This window comes from Galeopterus variegatus, unplaced genomic scaffold (genome assembly GCF_000696425.1).
Source record: "Galeopterus variegatus unplaced genomic scaffold, G_variegatus-3.0.2 Scaffold184, whole genome shotgun sequence".
Classification (NCBI taxonomy): domain Eukaryota; kingdom Metazoa; phylum Chordata; class Mammalia; order Dermoptera; family Cynocephalidae; genus Galeopterus; species Galeopterus variegatus.
The window spans coordinates 6,138-22,070 of record NW_007726295.1 but is presented as its reverse complement, the minus strand read 5'-3'; positions in this window follow the sequence as shown (position 1 = coordinate 22,070).

Genomic DNA, 15,933 nt, shown 5'->3' with positions numbered 1-15,933 from the left:
TTATTTCTTTCCATCTACAACTTTTAGGATTGGATTGTTGCTGCTTTTCTAGTTCTTTGATGTATAGCATTAGGTCACTTATTTGAAGTCTTTACATTCTTTTGATGTAAGCATTTATTGAAATAAACTTCCTCTTATTACTGCTTTTGCAATATCCCACAGGTTTTGGTATGATGCATCTTTATTTTCATTAGTTTCAAGAATTTTTTTTATTTCCAGTTTAATTCTACCTGGACCCATAGGTCATTCATTAGTCTGTTGTTTAGTTTCCATATACTTGTATAGTTTCCAGAGTTTTGCTTGTTATTGATTTCCAGTTTTAATCCATTGTGGCCTGAAAAGAGACTTGGAATGATTTCAATTACTTTAAATTTGCTGAGACTTGATTTGTGACCTAACATGGTCTATCCTGGAGAATGTCCCATGTACTGATGAGAATGTGTATTTTGTAGTAGTTGGATAAAATGATCTGTAGATGTCTGCCAGGTCCAACTGGCCTAAGGTGTAGCTTAAATCCTGTGTTTCTTTGTTGATTTGTTGCTTGGAAGATCTGTCCAATGCTTAGAGAGGGATGTTCAGGTCACGTACTATTATCATAATAGGGTCTTTCCCGTTTTTTAGCTCTAAGAGTGTTTGCCTTACATATCTGGGTGTTCCAGTATTGGGTGCATACATATTTATAATTGTTATGTCTTCCAACTGGATAGATCCCTTTATCATTATATAATGGCTCCTTGTCTATTTGTACATTTTGTTTAAAATCTATTTTATCCAATATTAGAATAGCTACTCCTACTGGTTTTTGGTTTCCATTTGCATGGTATATCTTTCTATCCCTTCACTTTTAGTCTGTTTATGTATTTATAGGTGAGATGGGTCTCTTGAAGACAGCATATAGTTAGGTATAGCTTTTTAATCCAATCAGTCAGTCTGTGCCTTTTGAATGGGGAGTTTAATCCATTTACATTTAGGGTTGTTATTGACAAGTATTGCTTTACCCCATCATTATATTGCTTTTTGTTTAGATGTTTTAAATATCTTTTGATCATATCTTCCCCTTTTATTTTTCCTCTTCAATGTTAGTTGGATTTTTGAGGTGACATGATTTAGCTTCTTTCTCTTTCTTGTTTGCATTTTGGTTTTAATTGTGACTTTTGCTCTTTCTTGTGAATCCGTAATAGTGATTATAATTTTTCAGATTCTAGTTGGAGGGCTCCTTTGAGAATTTGTTGAAGGGATGGTCATGTGGTAGTGAACTCACATAATTTTTGTTTGCCTGGGAGATACACTATTTCTCCCTTATTTTTTGAAGGATAACCTTGCTGGGTATAGAATTCTTGGCTGGAAATTTTTTTCTTTTATTATTTTGAGTATATCATCCCATTCTCTTCTGGCCTGTACAGTTTCAGTTGAGAAGTTTGCAGTTAGTCTGATGGGGGCTCCCTTATAGTTGACTCAACTCTTTTCTCTTGCTGCTTTTAGAATTCTCTCTTTGTCTTTGAGCTTTGCTGGTTTGACTATAATGTGTTTTTACAGAGGATCTTCTTGGATTGCATCTGTTTCGGGATCTTTGGGCTTCCTTAATCTGAAGGTCCACATCCTTCCCTATACCTGGGAAGTTTTCTATTATTATATCCTTGAATAAGTTTTCAATGCCTTTTCCTTTCTCTTCCCATTCTGGAATACATACAATTTGAATGTTTGTGTGCTTGAGGTCATCTGCTAGCTCTCTTAGATATTCTTCATTTTTTAAATTCTCTTCTCCTTTTTTTTTTTTTTTTTTGGTTGGCCTGTGTTATTTCAAAAAGCCATCTTTGAGGTCTGACATTCTTTCTTCTGCTTGCTTTAGCCTTGTGCTCAAGCTTTCTTTTTTTGTTTTATTTCATTGAATGAATCCTTCAGTTCTAGGAGTTCTGCTACTTTCTTTTTTAAGGTATTAATCTCTTTGTAAACTTCCTCCTTCATATCCTGGATATTTTTTCTTGTTTCATTGTGTTCTCTAATTGATTCTTCTCTTATCTTTTTGAGTTTTCTTAAGATCAGTGCTCAGAATTCCTTTTCAGACATGTCAAGGTTTTCCTGCTCTGTAGAGGTCTGGTACTTGAGAATTACCATATTCCTTCAGTGGTATCATCTTCTTGTTTATTTGTAGTTCTAGGTTTTTTTGTTGATATTTTCCCATATGGTAGGGCACTTATTTCCTTTATTACTCTGGAGTGGGCTATGAGGGAAAAGTGTTCCTCCTCTATTTGAATTCTCTGCTGGGGACTCTTTTCATATCAATGCAGTCGAGTGTGCAGTGAGCTGCATCTGCTTCTACTCAGGCAGGGGTCAGGCCTCTCCAAGGCTCAGGTGTGGGCCAGTGGCTGCAGCAGGGATAACACATGGGACCAGCACTCACCTGGGCTCCCACACAGGCAATGAGCAGGCCTCTCCAGGGCTTGGGTGTGAGCTGGGGTCAACTTTGTTCAACTGATACTGGATGTCTTTTGTGTAGTGTTAAAAAGAGTTCTGAGGCCTTGTCTGGGCTCAATAAAAAAGCATGGCATGATTGGTAAGCACTGTCTACCACTGGTGTGAAAATAGGATGTAGCAGCCTGTGGGTCAATTATTTTTTGTGTTTTCTCTTTCCATTTTATACCATGAACATCTTAATTAACCTGCCATCTTTCTACATGACAAAGCACAAGCATGATTGGGGATTTGAATACTTTATAGATGGGAAATATTACCAATAGAAGAGGTGTACATTCTACCTCTCTCTTCCTCTAAAATTGTATTTCTGGGCACTTTAGAATTCATAACAGTATCCCCTAGTAGAGCAAATGTTGCTCCTCAGCAGTGTTGAAGATAGCTTAAAACAGCAGCCAAAGACCCATTCATGTAGTTTTTTCCCAGTAAAGGCACTAACTACCTTATAATAAAATGTAGCTCTCTCCCATGAGCAATAGACCATGAGAAGTTCTCATTATGTTGACACTCATGATAGTATCAGATTAGCTCTCAACATATACTGGGAGCCAAGGCCAGGCCATGAATAGGACAGCATATTTTTCTGTAGACTAAAATAAAAGGGTTACAGTTTGAGACAGCCCAGGAAATACAGACCCTGATGTTGAAGTGCTGGGTTGAGAATTCCAGGAACCAGAGATACTAGGATACAAAGAGGAAAAGTAAGACATCCCAGTGTGAAGTGTTTTCTCCTCCACAGGTTGAGTTTGGAAATAGTTCACAGTCTAGGTAGTGTGTGTATGCATGCATGCATGTGTGCATGTGTGTGTGTGTGTGTGTGTGTGCGTGAGAGAGACAGAGAGACAGAGAGAGACAGAGACAGAGACAGAGAGATCCTCTGTTCAGATAGGAAGAAAAGCCTGGAAAGCAAGAATGGCCAAATCACAATTACTAGTATACTTGAAAGAGTAACCACACTTAGAAACTTTCAAATAGTAAGAAAGAAATTTTAAAAAGTAAAAGAGAAAAAGAGAAAGGCATATCCCTTCACTAGGCAACTAGCCCAACTTTTAGTACCTTCCTGCCTCTGGCTGCCATACCTAGAATTTTATTTTCAGAAAATCCCTTCTAGTTTGCACTCCTTCTGATCAATAAATGCCAGTTCTGTGTCCCACTGTTTCTAAAAAATAAGTCCGTGTATGCCAAGTGATTTTCGATGGCCTAACAAATAACTGGCTCAAGTCAATGTTCCACCAAAACTGGAGAAGGCTAAAGAGAAGGTGGCTAAAAACAAGTCAACAAGAATTTGAAAATTAGGGGCAAACAAAGGAGCTAAGATAGCAAAGATTGGAGAAAACAAAACAAAACCTGTGAATAAGAAACTAAAAGCCAAGACTGCAATGAACAAGAACAAAACTCTTGAATAAAGATAGAGGTCTCAAAGGGTGTGAAGATAAATCAAACCACCCTAATAAAGCTCTTCACACTGTGAAACCCCAAAATCACAAGCGTGAAAACTTAGCCATAAGTGTTTATAGTGGTGGAGAATGTGAGAGCTAGATAAATGAGCAGGTGATAAGTGGTAACCTCTTCCACTTAGGTACAAGGTCCACATGGGAAAACAGCCTCATTCCCTAAAGGTCTTCTGCCGTGTTTTCTCTTCTCCCTCATGACTGTTTCACAGGGCTAAAGTAAGTCTTTTAGAAACCCTAAGTACTGGAAAGATTATGTTACTTTCTCATCCATGAAATTTAAAATAAAAATAATATTAAATTTTTAAGTAAGGCCAAAAAATCTTCTGATTTTTTTGTGATGACTAATTCAATAAAACTTTAATATTTTGATAAAAAAATATTAAATATTAAATTTTTCCTTAAAATGTTTAGTCACCTTATTAGGTAACCCAGACCTCCTTGTCTCAATTTTTGTCAATGATATTCCTAATTATTTCTCCTCTCAAAGAAGAGCATGAAGCAGCCACTTGTTGACTTGGGCTCTGTTTTCCCCACTTAAATGAGAGAGGGAGAGAGAGTTGGTTGAAAAGTAGTCGGTATTCAAATATAACAGAGCTGCTCATCTAGACTATCTGGTATTAGCCACAGTTTCTCCCTTACTTGGATGGATTTAGGGTCAATCTGGTTCATAATATGTGACAGCTGTGTTGGAGTAAGTATAGCCACCAGGAGTTAAGAATGCTTCAAAGGTCATAAGCATGTTAACCACGGTTAGTGGCAGTGCTGAGAACAACAATCAGGAGGCAGATTCACCCACTTCCACAGAAAACAGTCAAGTTCAGCTATGGGCTGTGTTGTCTGAAGCTAGGCAAGCCCAGGTTCCTGTGTCTAGGGCAGTAATTTCAAAGGCAGCAACACTCACTTGTCCAGATGACTTTTCTTTTGCATTATATAATTAAACTGGAAACTTGCTCTTAAAAATCAAAATTATAATTTAGCTCTAGGGCTCATACTGGACTGAATTTTTTCCTGTCCTTCTTACCCTATACTAGAATACTGATTTAGAACTTGGGGTTTAGAATCAGTAAGGCTTCAGTTTGGGGAACATGGGTAAGTTCTTTTAAATCCTTTTGTTTTAATTTCTTCTTTTATTTTTTTGAACCTAGAGCTCTTCTGGTGTGCCTCATCTTAGTAATTGCCACCATCATATAACTAATCAGTTGTTCTAACCAGAAACCTAGGGGTATTAGCTTGGGCTGCCATAACAAAATACCACAGACTGGGTGGCTTAAAGAATAGGATATTTATTTGTCTCAGTTCTAGAAGTCTGAGATCAAGGTGCCAGCAGCTTCAGTTCTCCTAAAGCCTCTCTCCTTGACTTGTAGACAGCTGCCTTCCCTCTTTCTTAAATGTGGCTTTTTGCTCAGTGTGGGAGCATTCCTTACATCTTCTCCTCTTCTTGTAAGGACGCTGGTCTTATTGGATTACAGCCCCACCCTTATGACCTCATTTAACATTAATTACATTCTTAAAGATCCTATCTCTAAATACAGTCACATTGCAAGTTAAGGCTTCAGACTATGAATTTTGGGAAACACAATTCAGTCCATACCAGGGTAATTATTAACACTCATTTCCCAAATTTAACCATCACCAAGACCTGTTTCTTATAATCAATGAAATATCTCTTGAATCAACCAAATTCACTCCAAATCCAAAACTAACTGGGCCAAGCTGTCATTAACACCTTTTGCCTGAATAAATATAATCATTTTCTAAATGGTCAAAATTCTTCATTCATTCTCTTTCTTCTGTAATATGTTCTCCAATCAGCCAGAGTAATCACTTCAAATCAAACATCTGGACTTATCTTCCTCTTTAAAATATTTTACCTGACTCTTATTGCCTGAAATCCTTAAAATGATTTCCATATGATCTGTCTCTTCCCTAACTCTCCAGCTTCAATATACACCATGCTCACAATTATTTTCTTGCTCCTGCCTCACTGACCTACTTCCACACTTTTCCAAAAGCCCCATGCTTCCTTACCTACAAGCTTTTGCACATGCCTGTTTCCCCACTCCCACTCCCTCCCTCTGGGAAGCCTTCCTTGCTCTTCATGACTAGGGCAATCTGCCTAATTATACTTTCTTTTAGCGACTTTCAAGACATCACAGTTTCAATATTAGTTTTTTTATGAGATTATTTGATTATTGTCTGTTTCTCCCACTAGATTGTAAACCCCTTCAAAATATTGCTGTGGGGAAAGAATGAGATAATGAATATAAAATACTTTGTCTGGAGTCTGGCACTTAGTAAGTGTTAAATTGATTTCGGCTTTTATCATTATTATTGGGGTAGGGGAATTTTTAGTTGTACATATTCCATTGGTTGAACTTAGTTTTCAACCTCAAATACATCACCTGCTTTATATCATTTTTGTTTTGTTTTGTTTTACTTTTTAAAATTTTTTCATCAAAGCATAATTGATTATACATATTTTATAGGTACAACATTAACTGTCATCACTTGTGTACATCATGTGTTCATCAAATAAATATTATTAGCATATTCATTATTACAAAGTGTAATTATTTTTTATGCCCCTCACCCAATAACTCCCCACCCCCCACTCCCTCCCCCACTCCCACCTTCAGTAACTCACTTATGAGTGAGGACATGTGATATTTCTCTTTCTCTGTCTGCCTTATTTCACATAATATAATATTCTCCAGGCTCACCCATTTTGAGGCAAATGGCAGAATTTCATTCTATTGTATGGCTGAGTAGTATTCCATTATGTATACATACCAGTTTCATTATCCAGTTGTCTGTCAATGGACATTTAGGTTGGCTCCATGTTTGGGCTGTTGTAAATAGAGCTGAAAAAAACATGGGAATGCAGGTATCCCTTCAACATGATGATTTCCATTCCTTTGGGTGTATACCCATAAGTGGGATTGCTGGGTCATATGGTAGTTCTATCTGTAGATATTTGGGAAACCTCCATACTGTAGTCCATGATGGTTGTACTCTTTTACAGTCCAACCAACAGTGTAGGAGGATTCCCCTTTCTCTGCATCTTTGCTGTATTAGTCAGAGTTTTCCAGAGAGACAGAATCAATATGATATGTTATAATTATATGAGAGGGATTTATTAGTGGAATTAGCTCACATGATTGTGAAGAAAAGTCCCACAACAGGCCATCTATAAACTGGATGCCAATACTGTGGCTCAGTCCAAGTCCGAAGGCCTCAAAACCAGGGAAGCTGATGGTGTCCTTAGTGTAGGTCCGAGGACTCAAAAGCTAAAGAGTCTCAAGCTCTGATGCCCACGAACAGAAGAGTGTATCCCAGCTCCAGCAGATAGAGAGAGAGTTTCACCTTTTTCCTCTGTCTTTCGTTTTCTCTGGACCCCCAGAGGATTGGATGGCTCCCACCCATATTAAGGGTGGGTCTTTCCCACCCAGTCTACTCAGACTCTCATACTAATCTCTGCTGGAAACACCCTCATGGACACACCTAAAAAGATAGTTTTACCAGGTTTCTCAGCATTCCTTCATCTAACCAAGTTGACACCTATAATTAACCTTCACGCTCGCCAATATGTTATTCTCTGTCTTTTTGATAACCAGTCTAACTGAGGTGAGGTGGTATCTCAATGTGGTTTTAATTTGCATTTCCTTGATGACTAGTGATGTTGAGCATGTTTTCATGTACCTGCTGGCCATTTGTATGTCTTCCTTTGAAAAATCTCTATTCAGCTCCTTTGCCCATTTTCTAATTGTATTATTTGATCTTTTGCTGTGAAGTTATTTGAGTTTCTTATGTATTCTGGACATTAATCCATTATCGGATGTACAGTTTGCGAATATTTTCTCCCATTCTGTAGGTTGTCTTTTCAATCTGTTGATTGTTTCCTTTGCTGTGCAGAAGCTTTTTAGTTGGATATATTCCCATGTATTTATTTTTTCTTGTGTTGCTTGTGGTTTTGGGGTCATATCCATAAAGTCTATGCCCAGTCCTACTTGCTGAAGTGTTTGCCCTGTGTTTTCTTTAAGTAACTTTATGGTTTTGGGTTTTATATTTAAGTCTTTAATCCATTTTGAGATAATTTTGGTATATCGAGAGAGTTACACGTCTAGATTTATTTTCCTGCATATAGATGTCCAATTTTCTAAGCACCATTTATTGGAGAGGGAGTCTTTTACCCAATGTATGTTCTTCAAGCCTTTGTCAAAGATCAGTTGACTGTAAATATGTGAATTAATTTCTGGGTTTTCTATTCTGTTCCACTGGTCCAAGTGTCTATTTTTATGCCAGTACCATGCTGTTTGATTACTACAGCTTTGTAGTATAACTTGAAGTTGAGTAGTGTTATGCGTCTAGCTTTATTATTTATTTATTTATTTATTTATTTATTTATTCACTCAGGATTGCTTTGGCTATTTGTGATCTTTCATTGTTCCGTATGAATGATAGGTTTGATTTTTCTATTTCTGTGAAGAATGTCATTAGTATTTTGATTGTGACTACACTGAATTTTTAGGTCACTTTGGGAAGTATGTGTAGAGGATTCATAAAACAAATGTAATTCACAGGGCCTGGTTTTCCAAAGCCTTGCAGTTTCAAATATTGACCTTGCAAAGGACAGGAAATGTTCCCCAGGCTGTTGAATCTCTGTTGCACTATAAGAATTGTAACACAGCAAGATTGCTGGTTCTAAGACAGACAAGTTACTAATTGATATGTAAAGTTACTAAAAAGCTGCTGGAGGGAAAGGGAATGTTGGCTAAATCAAGCCTTTGTTAGCAGATCATTTAATTGCCTAATAGAATGTCATCTGACTTGTTTTTACTGAATGTTACCAGCTTCTATTGTAAAACTTGTTAAACTGTACTTAGCAAAACCCCACCTATGTCTCTTCCTGTAACTTTTTGGCCTGGAGAATAAATGCAGGAAGAGAACCCGAGTTTGTGGTTAATTTCCCAAATGAAGGAAATGCCTCAAGCAGGAAGTTCTTGGATATTAACCCTTTTCTGGGGCTTCTCACTGCTCAAAAGAGATGGGCTTTGAGTAATCTTTGGTGGCTCTGTCACCCAGGGGAAGAGGGGTGGCAAATCCATGGGAGGCAAAGCAACAAGTATGGACATTTTCATGATGTTAGTTCTTCCAATCCAAGAGCATGGTATGTTTTCCCACCTTTTTGTGACCTCTTTAATGTCTTTCTGTAGTGTTTTGTAGTTTTCATTGTAGAGATCTTTCACCTCCTTGGTTAAATTGATACCAAGGTATTTTATTATTTTGGTGACTATTGTAAATGAGCTTGCTTTCTTGATTTCTTTTTCTGCTAGTTCATTATTGGAGTATTAAAATACTACTGATTTTTAGGTGTTGACTTTTTATCCTGCAACATTAATGAAATTGCTGGTCAGCTTTAAGAGTTTTTTGGTAGAGTATTTAGGTTTTTCTACATACAGGATCATGTGATCTATAAACAGGGCAGTTTGACTTCATCCTTTCCAACCTGGATGCCCTTTATTTCTTTCTCTTGCTTAATTGCTGTGGCTAGTACTTCCAATACTATATTAAATAGGAGTGGTGAGAGTGGACATCCTTGTCTTGTTCCTGTTCATCATTCAGGATGATAATGGAAGTGCATTTGTCATATATGGCTTTTATTGTCTTAGGGTTCTTTCCTTCTATACCTAATTTGCTGAGGGGCTCTATCATGAAGGAATGTTGAATTTTCTCAAATGATTTTCTGCATATATTGAGATATTCATATGGTTTTTGTCCTTGATTTTATTGATGTGGTGTATCACATTTACTGATTTGTGTATATTGAACCATCCTGGAATCCCTGGAATGAATTTCACTTGATTGTGGTGTATAATTTTTTTGATGTGTTGCTGTATTTTGATTGCTAATATTTTGTTGAGGATTTTTGTGTCTATGTTCATCAAGTGTATCGGCCTGTAGTTTTCTTTTTTTGTTGTATCATCATCTGGTTTTGGTTTCAGGGTGATGGTGACCTCATAGAATGTGTTTGAGAGAGTGGCCTCTGTTTTGTCTATGTTCATCAAGTGTATCGGCCTGTAGTTTTCTTTTTTTGTTGTATCATCATCTGGTTTTGGTTTCAGGGTGATGGTGACCTCATAGAATGTGTTTGAGAGAGTGGCCTCTGTTTCAGTTTTTTGGAAAAGTTTGAAGAGAATTGGTATTAATTCCTTTTTAAAGGTGTGATAGAATTCAGCAGTAAAGCCATCCAGTCCTGGGATTTTCTTTGTTAGGAGAGTGTTGATTATCCTTCAATTTCATTGCTTGCTATTGGTCTGTATGGGTTTTCTATTTCTTCTTGTGTCAGTCTTGGTAGTTCCTATGGGTCCAGAAATTTATCCATTTCCTCCAGGCTTTCATATTTGTTGGAAAATAGCTTTTTCATAATAGTCTCTAATGACTCCTTATATTTCTGTGGTATCACTTATAATATCTCCTTTTTCATTTCTGATTTTTGTTATTTGGGTCTTCTCTCTTCCTTTTTTAGTTGACCTAACTAATGATTTGCCTATTTTGTTTATCTTCTCATAAAAAACAATTTTTTATTTCATTGATCTTTTGTATTTTGGGTGATTTATTGGCTTGTTTCATTTAGTTCTGCTCTGATTTTAATTATATTTTTCCATCTACTATATTTAAGATTGGGTTTTTCTTCTTTTTCTACATCTTTGAGGTGCAGCATTAGGTAATTTATATGAAGTCTTTCTATTCTTTTGAAGTAAGCATTTATTGCAATAAAATTCCCTTTTCGTAATACTTTTGTGGTATCCCTTAGGTTTTGGTATGATATGTCTTTATTTTATGTATTTATTTATTTATTATGAATATTCATGAGATACAAAGCAAATTGTCACCCCCGTGCCCATCATGTGATAGCCAGATTCATACTGGGGGCATACCCCATACCAGAAATTGTTTTTGTACCCTGTGTCCCCTACCCAAATGTCCCCAACTTCCCCTGGCCTACCCCTTTCCTCCCCCACTCCACTTTGTAGCCCTAGGAATGTTCTCTCCCTATGTAAGACCAACAAACTAACATGGTCTTTCTTTCCTTCCTTCCTTTCTCTATTAGCTTCCACATTTAAGTGAGTACATGTGGTATTTATCCCTCTGTGCTTTGCTTATTTCATTCAACACAAGTTTCTCCAGGTTCATCCATGTTGTTGCAAATGGGAGTATTTCATTATTTTTTATGACCGAGTAGTATTCCATGGTGTATATATACAACAGTTTCTTTATCCAATCATCCATCAATGGACATTTATGTTGGTCCCATATCTTTGCTATTGTAAACAGAGCTGTGATGAACATGGGAGTGCAGGTATCCCTTCGACATGATGATTTCCATTCCTCTGGGTATATACCCAGAAGAGGGATTACTGTATCATATGGAATATCTATCTGTAGTTGTTTGACAAACCTCCATACTGTTTTCCATAGTGGTTGTATTAATTTACAGTCCTACCAACACTGTAGGAGTGTTCCCTCCTCTCGACACCCTCTCCAGCATTTATTATTCACCTTTTTTTTTATTATAGCCAGTCTAACTGGGGTGAGGTGGTATCTCAATGTAGTTTTAATTTGCATTTCCCTGATGACTAGTGATGTTGAGAATTTTTTCATGTACCTGTTGGCCATTTGTATGTCTTCCTTCAAAAAAATGTCTATTCAGATCCTTTGCCCATTTTTGAATTGGGCTATTTGTTTTTATTTTTTACTGTATAATTGCTTGAGTTCTATATATACTCTGGATATTAACCTTGTCAGATACACAGTTAGCAAAAATTTACTCCCACTCTGTAGGTTGTAGTTTCACTCTATCGATTGTTTCCTTTGCTGTGCCAAAGCTTTTTTGTTTGATATAATCCCATTTGTTTATTTTTTCTTTATTTTTGTTAGTTTCGAGGAATTTTTTGATTTCCTATTTGATTTCCTCCTGGACCCATAAGTCATTCAGGAGTATTTTTTTTAGTTTCCATGTATTTGTGTAATTTCCAGAGTTCGATTTGTTATTCATTTCCTGTTTTCATCTGGTGTGGTCTGAGAAGATACTTGAAATGATTTCAATTTTTAAAAATTTGCTGAGACTTGATTTGTTACCTAATATGTGGTCTATCATGGTGGGTGTTTCATGTGCTGATGAGAAGAATGTATGTTTTGGAGTTGTTGAATGAAATGTTCTGTAAATATCTGACAGCTCCAATTGGTCTAAGATGTAGTTTAAATCCTGTGTTTCTTTGTTGATTTCTTGCCTAGATGATCTGTCCAATGTTGACAGAAGAGTGTTCTGGCCCTCCATTATTATCATATTGAGGTCTACCTCTTCCTTTAGGTATAATAGTGTTTGCTTTATATATCTGGTTGCTCCTTTGTTGGGTGTATATATATTTGTGATTGTTATGTCTTCTTGCTGGATAGATCCCTTCATCATGGTATAATGCCCTTCTTTGTCTCTCTATTTGGATTTCAGTTTAAAGACTATTTTATATGATATAATGTAGTGGATTGAATTATGTCCCCCCAAAACTCAATGAAGCTTGAATTGTATCCCACAAGTTTTATGTATTAGAAACTTAGCCTGTTGGGAGCGAGCAGCCCCACCCTCCTCTTTGTGTGGCCGTGCTTATGTGACAATTGCCTCGTAATCTGCTTGTGCCAGAAACTGCTTGCTCCTGGCTATGCAAGTTAATTTGCAAGTGACCTTTTATCCTCCAGAAACTGTTTAACCATAAACAGTCTGGGCAGCAATCTTTACTTTGAATGTCCTGTCTTTGTTTCTCCTCAAGATGTGATCATATCTTTACATTCTAGACCCTTTGCAGCATGCCTGCTTTTTCCCTATATAAGCTGTAACTTTCAAACCAATAAACGAGACTTGATCAGAATACTGTCTTGTCTCCATTTCTCATGTCTCTTGCTTCCATCCCATTCCCACTCCCCCCTCCAGGGTCTGCGTTGAATATCCCATGGGTCGGGACATTAGCCCCCATTGTGGCTCTTAACAGGGTGGGAAATCCTATTATAGTAATTGTATGGTGGGGCCTTGAAGTGGTGATTGGGTTGTAGGACCATGAAGTAGTGAATGGATTAAAAATGGTGGTGAGGGGCATGGTTCTGAGGGCTTTAAAAGAAGAGGAGATTCTGTCTTTTCCTATCTTGGCTCTCTCTGCTTCCACCACTTTGCAATGTGAGACCCCTGGGTCACTGTCACCACCACCACCAGATGGCCTTTGGACTTCCAAGCCTCAGAAACTGTAAGCAATAAATTTTTTTTTCTTATAAATTACCCAGTTCCACATACTTTGTTATAAGCAACATAAACAGACTAATACATATAAGAATATCTATTCCTGCTTGTTCTTGTTTTCCTTTTGCTTAGTATACCTTTATCCATCCTTTCACTTTTAGTCTGTGTGTGTCTTTACAGGTGAGGTGAGCTTCCTGAAGACAGTATAGAGTTGGGTCTAAGTTTTTCATCTGTGTCTTTTGAGTGGGGAGTTTAATCCATTTATATTTAGGGTTGTTATTGACCTTCAGGCATTTTATTGCTCTTTGATTATATGTTTTAAATATCATTTTTCCTTTCTTCCCCTTTTATTATTCATCTTCAATATTGGTTTTTCGAGGTGGTATGATTTAGTTTCTTTCTCTTTTTCATTTACATATTTGTTTTAACAGCAAGTTTTGCTATTTCTTGTATATTCATAATAGTGATTATCATTTTTCAGATTCCACATGTAGAACTCCCTTGGGAATTACTTGCATGGCTGGTCCCACAGTTTTTGTGTGTCAAGGAAATATACTATTTCTCCTTCATTTCTGAAGGATAGCCTTGCGGGGTTTAAATTCTTGGCTGGAAATTCTTTTCTTTTAGTATGTTGACTATATCATCCTCTTTTCTTCTGGCCTGTAGTGTTTCAGTGGAGAAGTCTGGTGTTAGTCTTATGGGGGCTCCCTTATAGGTCACTCAACAGTTTTCTCTTGCTGCTTTTAGAATTCTCTCTTTGTATTGAAGTTTTGTCAGTTTGCTTTGGGCTTCCTGGACCAGAAGGTCTATATCTCTCCCTATACCTGGGAAGTTTTCCATTATTATTTCCTTGAATAGGTTTTTAATGCCTTTTGCTTTCTCTTTCCCTTCTGGGATGCCCATGATTTGGCTGTTTGTACACTTTAGGTTTTCTGTCGTCCTTAGATTTTCTTTATTATTTTTTAAATTTTTTTTCCTCTTTTTGTCTGCCTGGGATATGTTGAAAACACTGTCTTGAGATCTGAAATTCTTTCTTCTGCTTGCTCTATCCTGCTGCTTCAACTTTCAGTTGTGTTTTTTATTTTTTTGAATGAATCCTTCAGTTCCAGGAGTTCTGATACATTCTTTTTTAAGGTATTAATCTCTTTGTAAACTTCCTCCTTCATATCCTTGTTAACTTTTCTTGTTTCATTGTGTTCTCAAAATGAGTATTCTCTTATCTCGTTTAGTTTTCTTAAGATCATTTATTGGAATTCCTTTTCAGATATTTCAAGGGTTTCTTGCTCTATGGAGTCTGGTACTTGAGTATTCCTGTATTCCTTTGGTGGTGTCATACTTTCTTGTTTATTTGTATTTCTAGTGTCTCTTCATTGATGCCTGGTCATCTGGTAGAGCAGTTGTTTCTTCTATTACTTTGGACTCGGCTTTGAGGAGAAAAACTTCCTCCTCTATTTGCAGGCTCTGCTGGTGACTCTCCTTGTGTCAATGCAGTTGAGAGTTGTGCCAGGCTGCCTTCAGGGTGGTCCTGGCTGTTACTGTGAGAGTGTTGCATCCATCCTTGAGGAAGCAGTGGATATGGTGGTGGCTGTGGTGGACTACCTGTGCAGAAACTGTTGTTGTGGCAGTGCCTGGTTGCCAGACAATCATCTGCCTCCTGCTCATTTGGTAGGAGGGGCTTTAAGGGGCTTCCAGCCAGGTGCTGAGTCATGGGAGGCTCCCTCAGCTCCTGGTTGGGGCAGCAGGAGGGTCTGCTTAGGGGCTTCCAGCTGTGCACCAGATGGTATGGGTCACTCTCTTGGCTGGTTCCCACTTGGGGCAGTGGGAGGTGGCTGGCTTCAGCTTTCCAGCTGGGTGCCAGTGGCATGGGTTGCTCCCTCAGCTGGCTCCTGCTTGGGTGACAGGAGGAGGCTGGCCTGGTTTTTATCATTTTTGAAATGCTACCAATATCTAGTTCATGATTAGCTCTTGATAATTGCTTGATAATACTGTTACAATTATGTATTCTCTGATTCTTGTCTATGTAGAGTTTTATATTTGCCAGTTACTAGTTTGATGACCTTGGGTAATGTAAGGATACCATGGGGACTCAAGCGGAGGGGGAGGGGGAAAGCATTCCCTAGCAATATGGCGCCCTTCTGGGTTCTTCTCTGCAGTAGAAGCCCACCGGCACCAGACCTCAACCAGTCACAGGTCAAGGCTCACCTCCTGCCCAGACCCGTCCAATCAGCTACCGCCCCTCCACCCCCTATCAAAACCCGGAACGCAGCTCCCTATAAATATACACACAGTCCTTGAATAAAGTGGAAGTTCTCTGGCAAACTGTCCTGTCGTCTTATCAGCTCGGGTCCGTGCACCCTTTCATTGGTGCCAAAACCTGGGAGAAGTTCACCCTGCGCCAGGGTACTCCTTCCTCGGACTTCCTTGGACCCCTCTGCGACCCCCCCAGGACTGACAGTCCACCTTCATCCATTTTCTCCAACGCTGGCTTCCTTCATCCACCACCGGCTCATCTGTTAGGTAAGCCCCTTTTTTCCTTTTGTCAGGCTTGTAGATTACTTAAACCTTCACCCTAATCACATTCCCCCGGCCCCGGCATTGACACGTTCCTGGCCCCAGAGGCTGAACCTCCCATTCCTCTCTCTCTCTCTCTCTCACTCCTTTTAACCTTCCTCCTTCTGGGTCCTGGACCCCCGCCGTCCGTCAAAAGCCTAGTGCACTAGG